Below are 20,819 nucleotides of genomic sequence, written 5' to 3' on the forward strand. Positions count from 1 at the left end.
TTTGCGGCTCGCACTAGTGCAGAGTTATCTCAAAGAAAGGGGCCACGGTGTTTCTGTATCTCTATTATGTTGGTGCGGCTTCGGAACTTTTAAATATCTCGATATATCTCGAAAACTACGCTTCTGATCGAAAAATATCATAGAACATAAATTGTAGGAAACATAATTCTCTACAAAAAACGTCTCTTAACATTTTGCCATAGCTCGCTTCGTTTCCGAGATATTTGCAGATTCAGCTCAAAGGAACGGGCCTGACGGACATATTTCGAGATACTTCTTTTTCTTGTTGTTCTTCCTCTGCACAGCTAAGCTGGAAGTGGCATTTGCAGCTCGCAATAGTGCAGAGTTATCTCAAAGAAAGGGGCCACGGTGTTTCTGTATCTCTATTATGTTGGTGCGGCTTCGGAGCTTTTAAATATCTTGATATATCTCGAGAACTACGCATCTGATCAAAAAATATCATAGAACATAAAAAGTAGGAAACTTAATTCTCTACAAAAAAGGTCTCTTAACATTTTGCCATAGCTCGCTTCGTTTCCGAGATATTTGCAGATTTATCTCAAGGGAAGGGGCCTAACGGACATATTTCGAGATATTTCTTCTTCTTGTTGTTCTTCTTCTGCACAGCTAAACTGGAAGTGGCATTTCCAGCTCGCAATAGTGCAGAGTTATCTCAAAGAAAGGAGCCACGGTGTTTCTGTATCTCTATTATGTTGGTGCGGCTTCGGAACTTTTAAATATCTTGATATATCTCGAGAACTACGCATCTGATCGAAAAATATCATAGAACATAAAAAGTAGGAAACTTAATTCTCTACAAAAAAGGTCTCTTAACATTTTGCCATAGCTCGCTTCGTTTCCGAGACATTTGCAGATTTATCTCAAGGGAAGGGGCCTGACGGACATATTTCGAGATATTTCTTCTTCTTGTTGTTCTTCTTCTGCACAGCTAAGCTGGAAGTGGCATTTGCGGCTCGCACTAGTGCAGAGTTATCTCAAAGAAAGGGGCCACGGTGTTTCTGTATCTCTATTATGTTGGTGCGGCTTCGGAACTTTTAAATATCTCGATATATCTCGAAAACTACGCTTCTGATCAAAAAATATCATAGAGCATAAATTGTAGGAAACATAATTCTCTACAAAAAACGTATCTTAACATTTTGCCATAGCTCGCTTCGTTTCCGAGATATTTGCAGATTCAGCTCAAAGGAACGGGCCTGACGGACATATTTCGAGATACTTCTTCTTCTTGTTGTTCTTCCTCTGCACAGCTAAGCTGGAAGTGGCATTTGCAGCTCGCAATAGTGCAGAGTTATCTCAAAGAAAGGGGCCACGGTGTTTCTGTATCTCTATTATGTTGGTGCGGCTTCGGAACTTTTAAATATCTTGATATATCTCGAGAACTACGCATCTGATCAAAAAATATCATAGAACATAAAAAGTAGGAAACTTAATTCTCTACAAAAAAGGTCTCTTAACATTTTGCCATAGCTCGCTTCGTTTCCGAGATATTTGCAGATTTATCTCAAGGGAAGGGGCCTGACGGACATATTTCGAATATTTCTTCTTCTTGTTGTTCTTCTTCTGCACAGCTAAGCTGGAAGTGGCATTTGCAGCTCGCACTAGTGCAGAGTTATCTCAAAGAAAGGGGCCACGGTGTTTCTGTATCTCTATTATGTTGGTGCGGTTTCGGAACTTTTAAATATCTTGATATATCTCGAGAACTACGCATCTGATCAAAAAATATCATAGAACATAAAAAGTAGGAAACTTAATTCTCTACAAAAAAGGTCTCTTAACATTTTGCCATAGCTCGCTTCGTTTCCGAGATATTTGCAGATTTATCTCAAGGGAAGGGGCCTGACGGACATATTTCGAGATATTTCTTCTTCTTGTTGTTCTTCTTCTGCACAGCTGAGCTGGAAGTGGCATTTGCAGGTCGCAATAGTGCAGAGTTATCTCAAAGAAAGGGGCCACGGTGTTTCTGTATCTCTATTATGTTGGTGCGGCTTCGGAACTTTTAAATATCTCGATATATCTCGAAAACTACGCTTCTGATCAAAAAATATCATAGAACGTAAATTGTAGGAAACATTATTCTCTACAAAAAAGGTCTCTTAACATTTTGCCATAGCTCGCTTCGTTTCCGAGATATTTGCAGATTCATCTCAAGGGAAGGGGTCTGACGGACATATTTCGAGATATTTCTTCTTCTTGTTGTTCTTCTTCTGCACAGCTAAGCTCGAAGCGGCATTTGCAGCTCGCAATAGTGCAGAGTTATCTCAAAGAAAGAGGCCACGGTGTTTCTGTACCTCTATTATGTTGGTGCAGCTTCGGAACTTTTAAATATCTTGATATATCTCGAGAACTACGCATCTGATCAAAAAATATCATCGAACATAAAAAGTAGGAAACTTAATTCTCTACAAAAAAGGTCTCTTAACATTTTGCCATAGTTCGCTTCGTTTCCGAGATATTTGCAGATTCATCTCAAGGGAAGGGGTCTGACGGACATATTTCGAGATATTTCTTCTTCTTGTTGTTCTTCTTCTGCACAGCTAAGCTCGAAGTGGCATTTGCAGCTCGCAATAGTGCAGAGTTATCTCAAAGAAAGAGGCCACGGTGTTTCTGTACCTCTATTATGTTGGTGCAGCTTCGGAACTTTTAAATATCTTGATATATCTCGAGAACTACGCATCTGATCAAAAAATATCATCGAACATAAAAAGTAGGAAACTTAATTCTCTACAAAAAAGGTCTCTTAACATTTTGCCATAGCTCGCTTCGTTTCCGAGATATTTGCAGATTTATCTCAAGGGAAGTGGCCTGACGGACATATTTCGAGATATTTCTTCTTCTTGTTGTTCTTCTTCTGCACAGCTAAGCTGGAAGTGGCATTTGCAGCTCGCAATAGTGCAGAGTTATCCCAAAGAAAGGGGCCACGGTGTTTCTGTATCTCTATTATGTTGGTGCGGCTTCGGAACTTTTAAATATCTCGATATATCTCGAAAACTACGCTTCTGATCAAAAAATATCATAGAACATAAATTGTAGGAAACATAATTCTCTACAAAAAACGTCTCTTAACATTTTGCCATAGCTCGCTTCGTTTCCGAGATATTTGCAGATTTATCTCAAGGGAAGTGGCCTGACGGACATATTTCGAGATATTTCTTCTTCTTGTTGTTCTTCTTCTGCACAGCTAAGCTCGAAGCGGCATTTGCAACTCGCAATAGTGCAGAGTTATCTCAAAGAAAGAGGCCACGGTGTTTCTGTACCTCTATTATGTTGGTGCAGCTTCGGAACTTTTAAATATCTTGATATATCTCGAGAACTACGTATCTGATCAAAAAATATCATCCAACATAAAAAGTAGGAAACTTAATTCTCTACAAAAAAGGTCTCTTAACATTTTGCCATAGTTCGCTTCGTTTCCGAGATATTTGCAGATTCATCTCAAGGGAAGGGGTCTGACGGACATATTTCGAGATATTTCTTCTTCTTGTTGTTCTTCTTCTGCACAGCTAAGCTCGAAGTGGCATTTGCAGCTCGCAATAGTGCAGAGTTATCTCAAAGAAAGAGGCCACGGTGTTTCTGTACCTCTATTATGTTGGTGCAGCTTCGGAACTTTTAAATATCTTGATATATCTCGAGAACTACGCATCTGATCAAAAAATATCATCGAACATAAAAAGTAGGAAACTTAATTCTCTACAAAAAAGGTCTCTTAACATTTTGCCATAGCTCGCTTCGTTTCCGAGATATTTGCAGATTTATCTCAAGGGAAGTGGCCTGACGGACATATTTCGAGATATTTCTTCTTCTTGTTGTTCTTCTTCTGCACAGCTAAGCTGGAAGTGGCATTTGCGGCTCGCACTAGTGCAGAGTTATCTCAAAGAAAGGGGCCACGGTGTTTCTGTATCTCTATTATGTTGGTGCGGCTTCGGAACTTTTAAATATCTCGATATATCTCGAAAACTACGCTTCTGATCAAAAAATATCATAGAACATAAATTGTAGGAAACATAATTCTCTACAAAAAAGGTCTCTTAACATTTTGCCATAGCTCGCTTCGTTTCCGAGATATTTGCAGATATATCTCAAGGGAAGGGGCCTGACGGACATATTTCGAGATATTTCTTCTTCTTGTTGTTCTTCTTCTGCACAGCTAAGCTGGAAGTGGCATTTACAGCTCGCAATAGTGCAGAGTTATCTCAAAGAAAGGGGCCACGGTGTTTCTGTATCTCTATTATGTTGGTGCGGCTTCGGAACTTTTAAATATCTTGATATATCTCGAGAACTACGCATCTGATCAAAAAATATCATAGAACATGAAAAGTAGGAAACTTAATTCTCTACAAAAAAGGTCTCTTAACATTTTGCCATAGCTCTCTTCGTTTCCGAGATATTTGCAGATTTATCTCAAGGGAAGGGGCCTGACGGACATATTTCGAGATATTTCTTCTTCTTGTTGTTCTTCTTCTGCACAGCTAAGCTGGAAGTGGCATTTGCAGCTCGCAATAGTGCAGAGTTATCTCAAAGAAAGGAGCCACGGTGTTTCTGTATCTCTATTATGTTGGTGCGGCTTCGGAACTTTTAAATATCTTGATATATCTCGAGAACTACGCGTCTGATCAAAAAATATCATAGAACATAAAAAGTAGGAAACATAATTCTCTACAAAAACGGTCTCTTAACATTTTGCCATAGCTCGCTTCGTTTCCGAGATATTTGCAGATTTATCTCAAGGGAAGGGGCCTGACGGACATATTTCGAGATATTTCTTCTTCTTGTTGTTCTTCTTCTGCACAGCTAAGCTGGAAGTGGCATTTGCAGCTCGCAATAGTGCAGAGTTATCTCAAAGAGAGGGGCCACGGTGTTTCTGTATCTCTATTATGTTGGTGCGGCTTCGGAACTTTTAAATATCTTGATATATCTCGAGAACTACGCATCTGATCAGAAAATATCATAGAAGATAAAAAGTAGGAAACTTAATTCTCTACAAAAAAGGTCTCTTAACATTTTGCCATAGCTCGCTTCGTTTCCGAGATATTTGCAGATTTATCTCAAGGTAAGGGGCCTGTCGGACATATTTCGAGATATTTCTTCTTCTTGTTGCTCTTCTTCTGCACAGCTAAGCTGGAAGTGGCATTTGCGGCTCGCACTAGTGCAGAGTTATCTCAAGGAAAGGGGCCACGGTGTTTCTGTATCTCTATTATGTTGGTGCGGCTTCGGAACTTTTAAATATCTCGATATATCTCGAAAACTACGCTTCTGATCAAAAAATATCATAGAGCATAAATTGTAGGAAACATAATTCTCTACAAAAAACGTATCTTAACATTTTGCCATAGCTCGCTTCGTTTCCGAGATATTTGCAGATTCAGCTCAAAGGAACGGGCCTGACGGACATATTTCGAGATACTTCTTCTTCTTGTTGTTCTTCCTCTGCACAGCTAAGCTGGAAGTGGCATTTGCAGCTCGCAATAGTGCAGAGTTATCTCAAAGAAAGGGGCCACGGTGTTTCTGTATCTCTATTATGTTGGTGCGGCTTCGGAACTTTTAAATATCTTGATATATCTCGAGAACTACGCATCTGATCAAAAAATATCATAGAACATAAAAAGTAGGAAACTTAATTCTCTACAAAAAAGGTCTCTTAACATTTTGCCATAGCTCGCTTCGTTTCCGAGATATTTGCAGATTTATCTCAAGGGAAGGGGCCTGACGGACATATTTCGAATATTTCTTCTTCTTGTTGTTCTTCTTCTGCACAGCTAAGCTGGAAGTGGCATTTGCAGCTCGCACTAGTGCAGAGTTATCTCAAAGAAAGGGGCCACGGTGTTTCTGTATCTCTATTATGTTGGTGCGGTTTCGGAACTTTTAAATATCTTGATATATCTCGAGAACTACGCATCTGATCAAAAAATATCATAGAACATAAAAAGTAGGAAACTTAATTCTCTACAAAAAAGGTCTCTTAACATTTTGCCATAGCTCGCTTCGTTTCCGAGATATTTGCAGATTTATCTCAAGGGAAGGGGCCTGACGGACATATTTCGAGATATTTCTTCTTCTTGTTGTTCTTCTTCTGCACAGCTGAGCTGGAAGTGGCATTTGCAGGTCGCAATAGTGCAGAGTTATCTCAAAGAAAGGGGCCACGGTGTTTCTGTATCTCTATTATGTTGGTGCGGCTTCGGAACTTTTAAATATCTCGATATATCTCGAAAACTACGCTTCTGATCAAAAAATATCATAGAACGTAAATTGTAGGAAACATTATTCTCTACAAAAAAGGTCTCTTAACATTTTGCCATAGCTCGCTTCGTTTCCGAGATATTTGCAGATTCATCTCAAGGGAAGGGGTCTGACGGACATATTTCGAGATATTTCTTCTTCTTGTTGTTCTTCTTCTGCACAGCTAAGCTCGAAGCGGCATTTGCAGCTCGCAATAGTGCAGAGTTATCTCAAAGAAAGAGGCCACGGTGTTTCTGTACCTCTATTATGTTGGTGCAGCTTCGGAACTTTTAAATATCTTGATATATCTCGAGAACTACGCATCTGATCAAAAAATATCATCGAACATAAAAAGTAGGAAACTTAATTCTCTACAAAAAAGGTCTCTTAACATTTTGCCATAGTTCGCTTCGTTTCCGAGATATTTGCAGATTCATCTCAAGGGAAGGGGTCTGACGGACATATTTCGAGATAGCTCTTCTTCTTGTTGTTCTTCTTCTGCACAGCTAAGCTCGAAGTGGCATTTGCAGCTCGCAATAGTGCAGAGTTATCTCAAAGAAAGAGGCCACGGTGTTTCTGTACCTCTATTATGTTGGTGCAGCTTCGGAACTTTTAAATATCTTGATATATCTCGAGAACTACGCATCTGATCAAAAAATATCATCGAACATAAAAAGTAGGAAACTTAATTCTCTACAAAAAAGGTCTCTTAACATTTTGCCATAGCTCGCTTCGTTTCCGAGATATTTGCAGATTTATCTCAAGGGAAGTGGCCTGACGGACATATTTCGAGATATTTCTTCTTCTTGTTGTTCTTCTTCTGCACAGCTAAGCTGGAAGTGGCATTTGCAGCTCGCAATAGTGCAGAGTTATCCCAAAGAAAGGGGCCACGGTGTTTCTGTATCTCTATTATGTTGGTGCGGCTTCGGAACTTTTAAATATCTCGATATATCTCGAAAACTACGCTTCTGATCAAAAAATATCATAGAACATAAATTGTAGGAAACATAATTCTCTACAAAAAACGTCTCTTAACATTTTGCCATAGCTCGCTTCGTTTCCGAGATATTTGCAGATTTATCTCAAGGGAAGTGGCCTGACGGACATATTTCGAGATATTTCTTCTTCTTGTTGTTCTTCTTCTGCACAGCTAAGCTCGAAGCGGCATTTGCAGCTCGCAATAGTGCAGAGTTATCTCAAAGAAAGAGGCCACGGTGTTTCTGTACCTCTATTATGTTGGTGCAGCTTCGGAACTTTTAAATATCTTGATATATCTCGAGAACTACGTATCTGATCAAAAAATATCATCCAACATAAAAAGTAGGAAACTTAATTCTCTACAAAAAAGGTCTCTTAACATTTTGCCATAGTTCGCTTCGTTTCCGAGATATTTGCAGATTCATCTCAAGGGAAGGGGTCTGACGGACATATTTCGAGATAGCTCTTCTTCTTGTTGTTCTTCTTCTGCACAGCTAAGCTCGAAGTGGCATTTGCAGCTCGCAATAGTGCAGAGTTATCTCAAAGAAAGAGGCCACGGTGTTTCTGTACCTCTATTATGTTGGTGCAGCTTCGGAACTTTTAAATATCTTGATATATCTCGAGAACTACGCATCTGATCAAAAAATATCATCGAACATAAAAAGTAGGAAACTTAATTCTCTACAAAAAAGGTCTCTTAACATTTTGCCATAGCTCGCTTCGTTTCCGAGATATTTGCAGATTTATCTCAAGGGAAGTGGCCTGACGGACATATTTCGAGATATTTCTTCTTCTTGTTGTTCTTCTTCTGCACAGCTAAGCTGGAAGTGGCATTTGCAGCTCGCAATAGTGCAGAGTTATCCCAAAGAAAGGGGCCACGGTGTTTCTGTATCTCTATTATGTTGGTGCGGCTTCGGAACTTTTAAATATCTCGATATATCTCGAAAACTACGCTTCTGATCAAAAAATATCATAGAACATAAATTGTAGGAAACATAATTCTCTACAAAAAACGTCTCTTAACATTTTGCCATAGCTCGCTTCGTTTCCGAGATATTTGCAGATTTATCTCAAGGGAAGTGGCCTGACGGACATATTTCGAGATATTTCTTCTTCTTGTTGTTCTTCTTCTGCACAGCTAAGCTCGAAGCGGCATTTGCAGCTCGCAATAGTGCAGAGTTATCTCAAAGAAAGAGGCCACGGTGTTTCTGTACCTCTATTATGTTGGTGCAGCTTCGGAACTTTTAAATATCTTGATATATCTCGAGAACTACGTATCTGATCAAAAAATATCATCCAACATAAAAAGTAGGAAACTTAATTCTCTACAAAAAAGGTCTCTTAACATTTTGCCATAGTTCGCTTCGTTTCCGAGATATTTGCAGATTCATCTCAAGGGAAGGGGTCTGACGGACATATTTCGAGATATTTCTTCTTCTTGTTGTTCTTCTTCTGCACAGCTAAGCTCGAAGTGGCATTTGCAGCTCGCAATAGTGCAGAGTTATCTCAAAGAAAGAGGCCACGGTGTTTCTGTACCTCTATTATGTTGGTGCAGCTTCGGAACTTTTAAATATCTTGATATATCTCGAGAACTACGCATCTGATCAAAAAATATCATCGAACATAAAAAGTAGGAAACTTAATTCTCTACAAAAAAGGTCTCTTAACATTTTGCCATAGCTCGCTTCGTTTCCGAGATATTTGCAGATTTATCTCAAGGGAAGTGGCCTGACGGACATATTTCGAGATATTTCTTCTTCTTGTTGTTCTTCTTCTGCACAGCTAAGCTGGAAGTGGCATTTGCGGCTCGCACTAGTGCAGAGTTATCTCAAAGAAAGGGGCCACGGTGTTTCTGTATCTCTATTATGTTGGTGCGGCTTCGGAACTTTTAAATATCTCGATATATCTCGAAAACTACGCTTCTGATCAAAAAATATCATAGAACATAAATTGTAGGAAACATAATTCTCTACAAAAAAGGTCTCTTAACATTTTGCCATAGCTCGCTTCGTTTCCGAGATATTTGCAGATATATCTCAAGGGAAGGGGCCTGACGGACATATTTCGAGATATTTCTTCTTCTTGTTGTTCTTCTTCTGCACAGCTAAGCTGGAAGTGGCATTTACAGCTCGCAATAGTGCAGAGTTATCTCAAAGAAAGGGGCCACGGTGTTTCTGTATCTCTATTATGTTGGTGCGGCTTCGGAACTTTTAAATATCTTGATATATCTCGAGAACTACGCATCTGATCAAAAAATATCATAGAACATGAAAAGTAGGAAACTTAATTCTCTACAAAAAAGGTCTCTTAACATTTTGCCATAGCTCTCTTCGTTTCCGAGATATTTGCAGATTTATCTCAAGGGAAGGGGCCTGACGGACATATTTCGAGATATTTCTTCTTCTTGTTGTTCTTCTTCTGCACAGCTAAGCTGGAAGTGGCATTTGCAGCTCGCAATAGTGCAGAGTTATCTCAAAGAAAGGAGCCACGGTGTTTCTGTATCTCTATTATGTTGGTGCGGCTTCGGAACTTTTAAATATCTTGATATATCTCGAGAACTACGCGTCTGATCAAAAAATATCATAGAACATAAAAAGTAGGAAACATAATTCTCTACAAAAACGGTCTCTTAACATTTTGCCATAGCTCGCTTCGTTTCCGAGATATTTGCAGATTTATCTCAAGGGAAGGGGCCTGACGGACATATTTCGAGATATTTCTTCTTCTTGTTGTTCTTCTTCTGCACAGCTAAGCTGGAAGTGGCATTTGCAGCTCGCAATAGTGCAGAGTTATCTCAAAGAAAGGGGCCACAGTGTTTCTGTATCTCTATTATGTTGGTGCGGCTTCGGAACTTTTAAATATCTTGATATATCTCGAGAACTACGCATCTGATCAAAAAATATCATAGAACATAAAAAGTAGGAAACCTAATTCTCTACAAAAAAGGTCTCTTAACATTTTGCCATAGCTCGCTTCGTTTCCGAGATATTTGCAGATTTATCTCAAGGGAAGGGGCCTGACGGACATATTTCGAGATATTTCTTCTTCTTGTTGTTCTTCTTCTGCACAGCTAAGCTGGAAGTGGCATTTGCAGCTCGCAATAGTGCATAGTTATCTGAAAGAAAGGGGCCACGGTGTTTCTGTATCTCTATTATGTTGGTGCGGCTTCGGAACTTTTAAATATCTCGATATATCTCGAAAACTACGCTTCTGATCAAAAAATATCATACAACATAAATTGTAGGAAACATAATTCTCTACAAAAAACGTCTCTTAACATTTTGCCATAGCTCGCTTCGTTTCCGAGATATTTGCAGATTCAGCTCAAAGGAACTGGCCTGACGGACATATTTCGAGATATTCCTTCTTCTTGTTGTTCTTCCTCTGCACAGCTAAGCTGGAAGTGGCATTTGCAGCTCGCAATAGTGCAGAGTTATCTCAAAGAAAGGGGCCACGGTGTTTCTGTATCTCTATTATGTTGGTGCGGCTTCGGAACTTTTAAATATCTTGATATATCTCGAGAACTACGCATCTGATCAAAAAATATCATAGAACATAAAAAGTAGGAAACCTAATTCTCTACAAAAAAGGTCTCTTAACATTTTGCCATAGCTCTCTTCGTTTCCGAGATATTTGCAGATTTATCTCAAGGGAAGGTGCCTGACGGACATATTTCGAGATATTTCTTCTTCTTGTTGTTCTTCTTCTGCACAGCTAAGCTGAAAGTGGCATTTGCAGCTCGCAATAGTGCAGAGTTATCTCAAAGAAAGGGGCCACGGTGTTTCTGTATCCCTATTATGTTGGTGCGGCTTCGGAACTTTTAAACATCTTGATATATCTCGAGAACTACGCATCTGATCAGAAAATATCATAGAAGATAAAAAGTAGGAAACTTAATTCTCTACAAAAAAGGTCTCTTAACATTTTGCCATAGCTCGCTTCGTTTCCGAGATATTTGCAGATTTATCTCAAGGGAAGAGGCCTAACGGACATATTTCGAGATATTTCTTCTTCTTGTTGTTCTTCTTCTGCACAGCTAAACTGGAAGTGGCATTTCCAGGTCGCAATAGTGCAGAGTTATCTCAAAGAAAGGAGCCACGGTGTTTCTGTATCTCTATTATGTTGGTGCGGCTTCGGAACTTTTAAATATCTTGATATATCTCGAGAACTACGCGTCTGATCAAAAAATATCATAGAACCTAAAAAGTAGGAAACATAATTCTCTACAAAAAAGGTCTCTTAACATTTTGCCATAGCTCGCTTCGTCTCCGAGATATTTGCAGATATATCTCAAGGGAAGGGGCCTAACGGACATATTTAGAGATATTTCTTCTTCTTGTTGTTCTTCTTCTGCAGAGCTAAGCTGGAAGTGGCATTTACAGCTCGCAATAGTGCAGAGTTATCTCAAAGAAAGGGGCCACGGTGTTTCTGTAGCTCTATTATGTTGGTGCGGCTTCGCAACTTTTAAATATCTTGATATATCTCGAGAACTACGCATCTGATCAAAAAATATCATAGAACATAAAAAGTAGGAAACCTAATTCTCTACAAAAAAGGTCTCTTAACATTTTGCCATAGCTCTCTTCGTTTCCGAGATATTTGCAGATTTATCTCAAGGGAAGGGGCCTGACGGACATATTTCGAGATGTTTCTTCTTCTTGTTGTTCTTCTTCTGCACAGCTAAGCTGAAAGTGGCATTTGCGGCTCGCAATAGTGCAGAGTTATCTCAAAGAAAGGGGCCACGGTGTTTCTGTATCTCTATTATGTTGGTGCGGCTTCGGAACTTTTAAATATCGTGATATATCTCGAGAACTACGCATCTGATCAGAAAATATCATAGAAGATAAAAAGTAGGAAACTTAATTCTCTACAAAAAAGGTCTCTTAACATTTTGCCATAGCTCGCTTCGTTTCCGAGATATTTGCAGATTTATCTCAAGGTAAGGGGCCTGACGGACATATTTCGAGATATTTCTTCTTCTTGTTGTTCTTCTTCTGCACAGCTAAGCTGGAAGTGGGATTTGCAGCTCGCAATAGTGCAGAGTTATCTCAAACAGAGGGGCACGGTGTTTCTGTATCCCTATTATGTTGGTGCGGCTTCGGAACTTTTAAATATCTTGATATATCTCGAGAACTACGCATCTGATCAAAAAATATCATAGAACATAAAACGTAGGAAACTTAATTCTCTACAAAAAAGGTCTCTTAACATTTTGCCATAGCTCGCTTCGTTTCCGAGATATTTGCAGATTTATCTCAAGGGAAGGGGCCTAACGGACATATTTCGAGATATTTCTTCTTCTTGTTGTTCTTCTTCTGCACAGCTAAGCTGGAAGTGGCATTTACAGCTCGCAATAGTGCAGAGTTATCTCAAAGGAAGGGGCCACGGTGTTTCTGTATCTCTATTATGTTGGTGCGGCTTCGGAACTTTTAAATATCTTGATATATCTCGAGAACTACGCATCTGATCAAAAAATATCATAGAAGAGAAAAAGTAGGAAACATAATTCTCTACAAAAAAGGTCTCTTAACATTTTGCGATAGCTCGCTTCGTTTCCGAGATATTTGCAGATTTATCTCAAGGGAAGGGGCCTGACGGACATATTTCGAGATATTTCTTCTTCTTGTTGTTCCTCTTCTGCACAGCTAAGCTGGAAGTGGGATTTGCAGCTCGCAATTGTGCAGAGTTATCTCAAAGAGAGGGGCCACGATGTTTCTGTATCTCTATTATGTTGGTGCGGCTTCGGAACTTTTAAATATCTTGATATATCTCGAGAACTACGCATCTGATCAGAAAATATCATAGAGGATAAAAAGTAGGAAACTTAATTCTCTACAAAAAAGGTCTCTTAACATTTTGCCATAGCTCGCTTCGTTTCCGAGATATTTGCAGATCTATCTCAAGGTAAGGGGCCTGACGGACATATTTCGAGATATTTCTTCTTCTTGTTGTTCTTCTTCTGCACAGCTAAGCTGGAAGTGGCATTTCCAGCTCGCAATAGTGCAGAGTTATCTCGAAGAGAGGGGCCACGGTGTTTCTGTATCTCTATTATGTTGGTGCGGCTTCGGAACTTTTAAATATCTTGATATATCTCGAGAACTACGCATCTGATCAAAAAATATCATAGAACATAAATTGTAGGAAACATAATTGTCTACAAAAAAGGTCTCTTAACATTTTGCCATAGCTCGCTTCGTTTCCGAGATATTTGCAGATTTATCTCATGGTAAGGGGCCTGACGGACATATTTCGAGATATTTCTTATTCTTGTTGTTCTTCTTCTGCACAGCTAAGCTGAAAGTGGCATTTGCAGCTCGCAATAGTGCAGAGTTATCTCAAAGAGAGGGGCACGGTGTTTCTGTATCCCTATTATGTTGGTGCGGCTTCGGAACTTTTAAATATCTTGATATATCTCGAGAACTACGCATCTGATCAAAAAATATCATAGAACATAAAACGTAGGAAACTTAATTCTCTACAAAAAAGGTCTCTTAACATTTTGCCATAGCTCGCTTGGTTTCCGAGATATTTGCAGATTTATCTCAAGGGAAGGGGCCTAACGGACATATTTCGAGATATTTCTTCTTCTTGTTGTTCTTCTTCTGCACAGCTAAACTGGAAGTGGCATTTCCAGGTCGCAATAGTGCAGAGTTATCTCAAAGAAAGGAGCCACGGTGTTTCTGTATCTCTATTATGTTGGTGCGGCTTCGGAACTTTTAAATATCTTGATATATCTCGAGAACTACGCATCTGATCAAAAAATATCATAGAACATGAAAAGTAGGCAACTTAATTCTCTACAAAAAAGGTCTCTTAACATTTTGCCATAGCTCGCTTCGTTTCCGAGATATTTGCAGATTTATCTCAAGGGAAGGGGCCTGACGGACATATTTCGAGATATTTCTTCTTCTTGTTGTTCTTCTTCTGCACAGCTAAGCTGGAAGTGGCATTTGCAGCTCGCAATAGTGCAGAGTTATCTCAAAGAGAGGGGCACGGTGTTTCTGTATCCCTATTATGTTGGTGCGGCTTCGGAACTTTTAAACATCTTGATATATCTCGAGAACTACGCATCTGATCAGAAAATATCATAGAAGATAAAAAGTAGGAAACTTAATTCTCTACAAAAAAGGTCTCTTAACATTTTGCCATAGCTCGCTTCGTTTCCGAGATATTGGCAGATTTATCTCAAGGGAAGGGGCCTAACGGACATATTTCGAGATATTTCTTCTTCTTGTTGTTCTTCTTCTGCACAGCTAAACTGGAAGTGGCATTTCCAGGTCGCAATAGTGCAGAGTTATCTCAAAGAAAGGAGCCACGGTGTTTCTGTATCTCTATTATGTTGGTGCGGCTTCGGAACTTTTAAATATCTTGATATATCTCGAGAACTACGCGTCTGATCAAAAAATATCATAGAACCTAAAAAGTAGGAAACATAATTCTCTACAAAAAAGGTCTCTTAACATTTTGCCATAGCTCGCTTCGTCTCCGAGATATTTGCAGATATATCTCAAGGGAAGGGGCCTAACGGACATATTTAGAGATATTTCTTCTTCTTGTTGTTCTTCTTCTGCAGAGCTAAGCTGGAAGTGGCATTTACAGCTCGCAATAGTGCAGAGTTATCTCAAAGAAAGGGGCCACGGTGTTTCTGTAGCTCTATTATGTTGGTGCGGCTTCGCAACTTTTAAATATCTTGATATATCTCGAGAACTACGCATCTGATCAAAAAATATCATAGAACATAAAAAGTAGGAAACCTAATTCTCTACAAAAAAGGTCTCTTAACATTTTGCCATAGCTCTCTTCGTTTCCGAGATATTTGCAGATTTATCTCAAGGGAAGGGGCCTGACGGACATATTTCGAGATGTTTCTTCTTCTTGTTGTTCTTCTTCTGCACAGCTAAGCTGAAAGTGGCATTTGCAGCTCGCAATAGTGCAGAGTTATCTCAAAGAAAGGGGCCACGGTGTTTCTGTATCTCTATTATGTTGGTGCGGCTTCGGAACTTTTAAATATCGTGATATATCTCGAGAACTACGCATCTGATCAGAAAATATCATAGAAGATAAAAAGTAGGAAACTTAATTCTCTACAAAAAAGGTCTCTTAACATTTTGCCATAGCTCGCTTCGTTTCCGAGATATTTGCAGATTTATCTCAAGGTAAGGGGCCTGACGGACATATTTCGAGATATTTCTTCTTCTTGTTGTTCTTCTTCTGCACAGCTAAGCTGGAAGTGGGATTTGCAGCTCGCAATAGTGCAGAGTTATCTCAAACAGAGGGGCACGGTGTTTCTGTATCCCTATTATGTTGGTGCGGCTTCGGAACTTTTAAATATCTTGATATATCTCGAGAACTACGCATCTGATCAAAAAATATCATAGAACATAAAACGTAGGAAACTTAATTCTCTACAAAAAAGGTCTCTTAACATTTTGCCATAGCTCGCTTCGTTTCCGAGATATTTGCAGATTTATCTCAAGGGAAGGGGCCTAACGGACATATTTCGAGATATTTCTTCTTCTTGTTGTTCTTCTTCTGCACAGCTAAGCTGGAAGTGGCATTTACAGCTCGCAATAGTGCAGAGTTATCTCAAAGGAAGGGGCCACGGTGTTTCTGTATCTCTATTATGTTGGTGCGGCTTCGGAACTTTTAAATATCTTGATATATCTCGAGAACTACGCATCTGATCAAAAAATATCATAGAAGAGAAAAAGTAGGAAACATAATTCTCTACAAAAAAGGTCTCTTAACATTTTGCGATAGCTCGCTTCGTTTCCGAGATATTTGCAGATTTATCTCAAGGGAAGGGGCCTGACGGACATATTTCGAGATATTTCTTCTTCTTGTTGTTCCTCTTCTGCACAGCTAAGCTGGAAGTGGCATTTGCAGCTCGCAATTGTGCAGAGTTATCTCAAAGAGAGGGGCCACGATGTTTCTGTATCTCTATTATGTTGGTGCGGCTTCGGAACTTTTAAATATCTTGATATATCTCGAGAACTACGCATCTGATCAGAAAATATCATAGAGGATAAAAAGTAGGAAACTTAATTCTCTACAAAAAAGGTCTCTTAACATTTTGCCATAGCTCGCTTCGTTTCCGAGATATTTGCAGATCTATCTCAAGGTAAGGGGCCTGACGGACATATTTCGAGATATTTCTTCTTCTTGTTGTTCTTCTTCTGCACAGCTAAGCTGGAAGTGGCATTTCCAGCTCGCAATAGTGCAGAGTTATCTCGAAGAGAGGGGCCACGGTGTTTCTGTATCTCTATTATGTTGGTGCGGCTTCGGAACTTTTAAATATCTTGATATATCTCGAGAACTACGCATCTGATCAAAAAATATCATAGAACATAAATTGTAGGAAACATAATTGTCTACAAAAAAGGTCTCTTAACATTTTGCCATAGCTCGCTTCGTTTCCGAGATATTTGCAGATTTATCTCATGGTAAGGGGCCTGACGGACATATTTCGAGATATTTCTTATTCTTGTTGTTCTTCTTCTGCACAGCTAAGCTGAAAGTGGCATTTGCAGCTCGCAATAGTGCAGAGTTATCTCAAAGAGAGGGGCACGGTGTTTCTGTATCCCTATTATGTTGGTGCGGCTTCGGAACTTTTAAATATCTTGATATATCTCGAGAACTACGCATCTGATCAAAAAATATCATAGAACATAAAACGTAGGAAACTTAATTCTCTACAAAAAAGGTCTCTTAACATTTTGCCATAGCTCGCTTGGTTTCCGAGATATTTGCAGATTTATCTCAAGGGAAGGGGCCTAACGGACATATTTCGAGATATTTCTTCTTCTTGTTGTTCTTCTTCTGCACAGCTAAACTGGAAGTGGCATTTCCAGGTCGCAATAGTGCAGAGTTATCTCAAAGAAAGGAGCCACGGTGTTTCTGTATCTCTATTATGTTGGTGCGGCTTCGGAACTTTTAAATATCTTGATATATCTCGAGAACTACGCATCTGATCAAAAAATATCATAGAACATGAAAAGTAGGCAACTTAATTCTCTACAAAAAAGGTCTCTTAACATTTTGCCATAGCTCGCTTCGTTTCCGAGATATTTGCAGATTTATCTCAAGGGAAGGGGCCTGACGGACATATTTCGAGATATTTCTTCTTCTTGTTGTTCTTCTTCTGCACAGCTAAGCTGGAAGTGGCATTTGCAGCTCGCAATAGTGCAGAGTTATCTCAAAGAAAGGGGCCACGGTGTTTCTGTATCTCTATTATGTTGGTGCGGCTTCGGAACTTTTAAATATCTTGATATATCTCGAGAACTACGCGTCTGATCAAAAAATATCATAGAACATAAAAAGTAGGAAACATAATTGTCTACAAAAAAGGTCTCTTAACATTTTGCCATAGCTCGCTTCGTTTCCGAGATACTTGCCGATTGATCTCAAGGGAAGGGGCCTGACGGACATATTTCGAGATATTTCTTCTTCTTGTTGTTCTTCTTCTGCACAGCTAAGCTGGAAGTGGCATTTGCAGCTCGCAATTGTGCAGAGTTATCTCAAAGAGAGGGGCCACGGAGTTTCTGTATCTCTATTATGTTGGTGCGGCTTCGGAACTTTTAAATATCTTGATATATCTCGAGAACTACGAATCTGATCAGAAAATATCATAGAAGATAAAAAGTAGGAAACTTAATTCTCTACAAAAAAGGTCTCTTAACATTTTCCCATAGCTGGCATCGTTTCCGAGATATTTGCAGATATATCTCAAGGGAAGGGGCCTGACGGACATATTCCGAGATATTTCTTCTTCTTGTTGTTCCTCTTCTGCACAGCTAAGCTGGAAGTGGCATTTGCAGCTCGCAATAGTGCAGAGTTATCTCAAAGAAAGAGGCCACGGTGTTTCTGCACCTCTATTATGTTGGTGCAGCTTCGGAACTTTTAAATATCTTGATATATCTCGAGAACTACGCATCTGATCAAAAAATATCATAGAACATAAAAAGTAGGAAACTTAATTCTCTACAAAAAAGGTCTCTTAACGTTTTGCAATAGCTCGCTTTGTTTCCGAGATACTTGCCGATTTATCTCAAGGGAAGGGGCCTGACGGACATATTTCGAGATATTTCTTCTTCTTGTTGTTCTTCTTCTGCACAGCTAAGCTGGAAGTGGCATTTGCAGCTCGCAATTGTGCAGAGTTATCTCAAAGAGTGGGGCCACGGTGTTTCTGTATCTCTATTATGTTGGTGCGGCTTCGGAACTTTCAAATATCTTGATATATCTCGAGAACTACGAATCTGGTCAGAAAATATCATAGAAGATAAAAAGTAGGAAACTTAATTCTCTACAAAAAAGGTCTCTTAACATTTTGCCATAGCTCGCTTCGTTTCCGAGATATTTGCAGATTTATCTCAAGGTAAGGGGCCTGACGGACATATTTCGAGATATTTCTTCTTCTTGTTGTTCTTCTTCTGCACAGCTAAACTGGAAGTGGCATTTCCAGGTCGCAATAGTGCAGAGTTATCTCAAAGAAAGGAGCCACGGTGTTTCTGTATCTCTATTATGTTGGTGCGGCTTCGGAACTTTTAAATATCTTGATATATCTCGAGAGCTACGCATCTGATCAAAAAATATCATAGAACATAAAACGTAGGAAACTTAATTCTCTACAAAAAAGGTCTCTTAACATTTTGCCATAGCTCGCTTCGTTTCCGAGATATTTGCAGATGTATCTCAAGGGAAGGGGCCTAACGGACATATTTCGAGATATTTCTTCTTCTTGTTGTTCTTCTTCTGCACAGCTAAACTGGAAGTGGCATTTCCAGGTCGCAATAGTGCAGAGTTATCTCAAAGAAAGGAGCCACGGTGTTTCTGTATCTCTATTATGTTGGTGCGGCTTCGGAACTTTTAAATATCTTGATATATCTCGAGAACTACGCGTCTGATCAAAAAATATCATACAAGATAAAAAGTAGGAAACTTAATTCTCTACAAAAAAGGTCTCTTAACATTTTGCCATAGCTCGCTTCGTTTCCGAGATATTTGCAGATTTATCTCAAGGTAAGGGGCCTGACGGACATATTTCGAGATATTTCTTCTTCTTGTTGTTCTTCTTCTGCACAGCTAAGCTGGAAGTGGCATTTGCAGCTCGCAATAGTGCATAGCTATCTGAAAGAAAGGGGCCACGGTGTTTCTGTATCTCTATTATGTTGGTGCGGCTTCGGAACTTTTAAATATCTTGATATATCTCGAGAACTACGCATCTGATCAAAAAATATCATAGAACATAAAAAGTAGGAAACTTAATTCGCTACAAAAAAGGTCTCTTAACATTTTGCCATAGCTCGCTTCGTTTCCGAGATATTTGCAGATTTATCTCAAGGGAAGGGGCCTAACGGACATATTTCGTGATATTTCTTCTTCTTGTTGTTCTTCTTCTGCACAGCTAAGCTGGAAGTGGCATTTGCAGCTCGCAATAGTGCAGAGTTATCTCAAAGAAAGGGGCCACGGTGTTTCTGTATCTCTATTATGTTGGTGCGGCTTCGGAACTTTTAAATATCTCGATATATCTCGAAAACTACGCTTCTGATCAAAAAATATCATAGAACATAAATTGTAGGAAACATAATTCTCTACAAAAAACGTCTGTTATCATTTTGCCATAGCTCTCTTCGTTTCCGAGATATTTGCAGATTTATCTCAAGGGAAGGGGCCTGACGGACATATTTCGAGATATTTCTTCTTCTTGTTGTTCTTCTTCTGCACAGCTAAGCTGGAAGTGGCATTTGCAGCTCGCAATAGTGCAGAGTTATCTCAAAGAAAGGGGCCACGGTGTTTCTGTATCTCTATTATGTTGGTGCGGCTTCGGAACTTTTAAATATCCTGATATATCTCGAGAACTACGCATCTGATCAAAAAATATCATAGAACATAAAAAGTAGGAAACTCAATTCTCTACAAAAAAGGTCTCTTAACATTTTGCAATAGCTCGCTTCGTTTCCGAGATATTTGCAGATTTATCTCAACGGAAGGGGCCTGACGGACATATTTCGAGATATTTCTTCTTCTTGTTGTTCTTCTTCTGCACAGCTAAGCTGGAAGTGGCATTTGCGGCTCGCACTAGTGCAGAGTTATCTCAAAGAAAGGGGCCACGGTGTTTCTGTATCTTTATTATGTTGGTGCGGCTTCGGAACTTTTAAATATCTTGATATATCACGAGAACTACGCATCTGATCAAAAAATACCATAGAACATAAAAAGTAGGAAACTTTATTCTCTACAAATAAGGTCTCTTAACATTTTGCCATAGCTCGCTTCGTTTCCGAGATATTTGCAGATTTATCTCAAGGGAAGGGGCCTGACGGACATATTTCGAGATATTTCTTCTTCTTGTTGTTCTTCTTCTGCACAGCTAAGCTGGAAGTGGCATTTGCAGCTCGCAATAGTGCAGAGTTATCTCAAAGAAAGGGGCCACGGTGTTTCTGTATCTCTATTATGTTGGTGCGGCTTCGGAACTTTTAAATATCTTGATATATCGCGAGAACTACGCGTCTGATCAAAAAATATCATAGAACATAAAAAGTAGGAAACATAATTCTCTACAAAAAAGGTCTCTTAACATTTTGCCATAGCTCGCTTCGTTTCCG

Source organism: Osmia lignaria, unplaced genomic scaffold (assembly GCF_051020975.1).
Source record: "Osmia lignaria lignaria isolate PbOS001 unplaced genomic scaffold, iyOsmLign1 scaffold0001, whole genome shotgun sequence".
Classification (NCBI taxonomy): domain Eukaryota; kingdom Metazoa; phylum Arthropoda; class Insecta; order Hymenoptera; family Megachilidae; genus Osmia; species Osmia lignaria.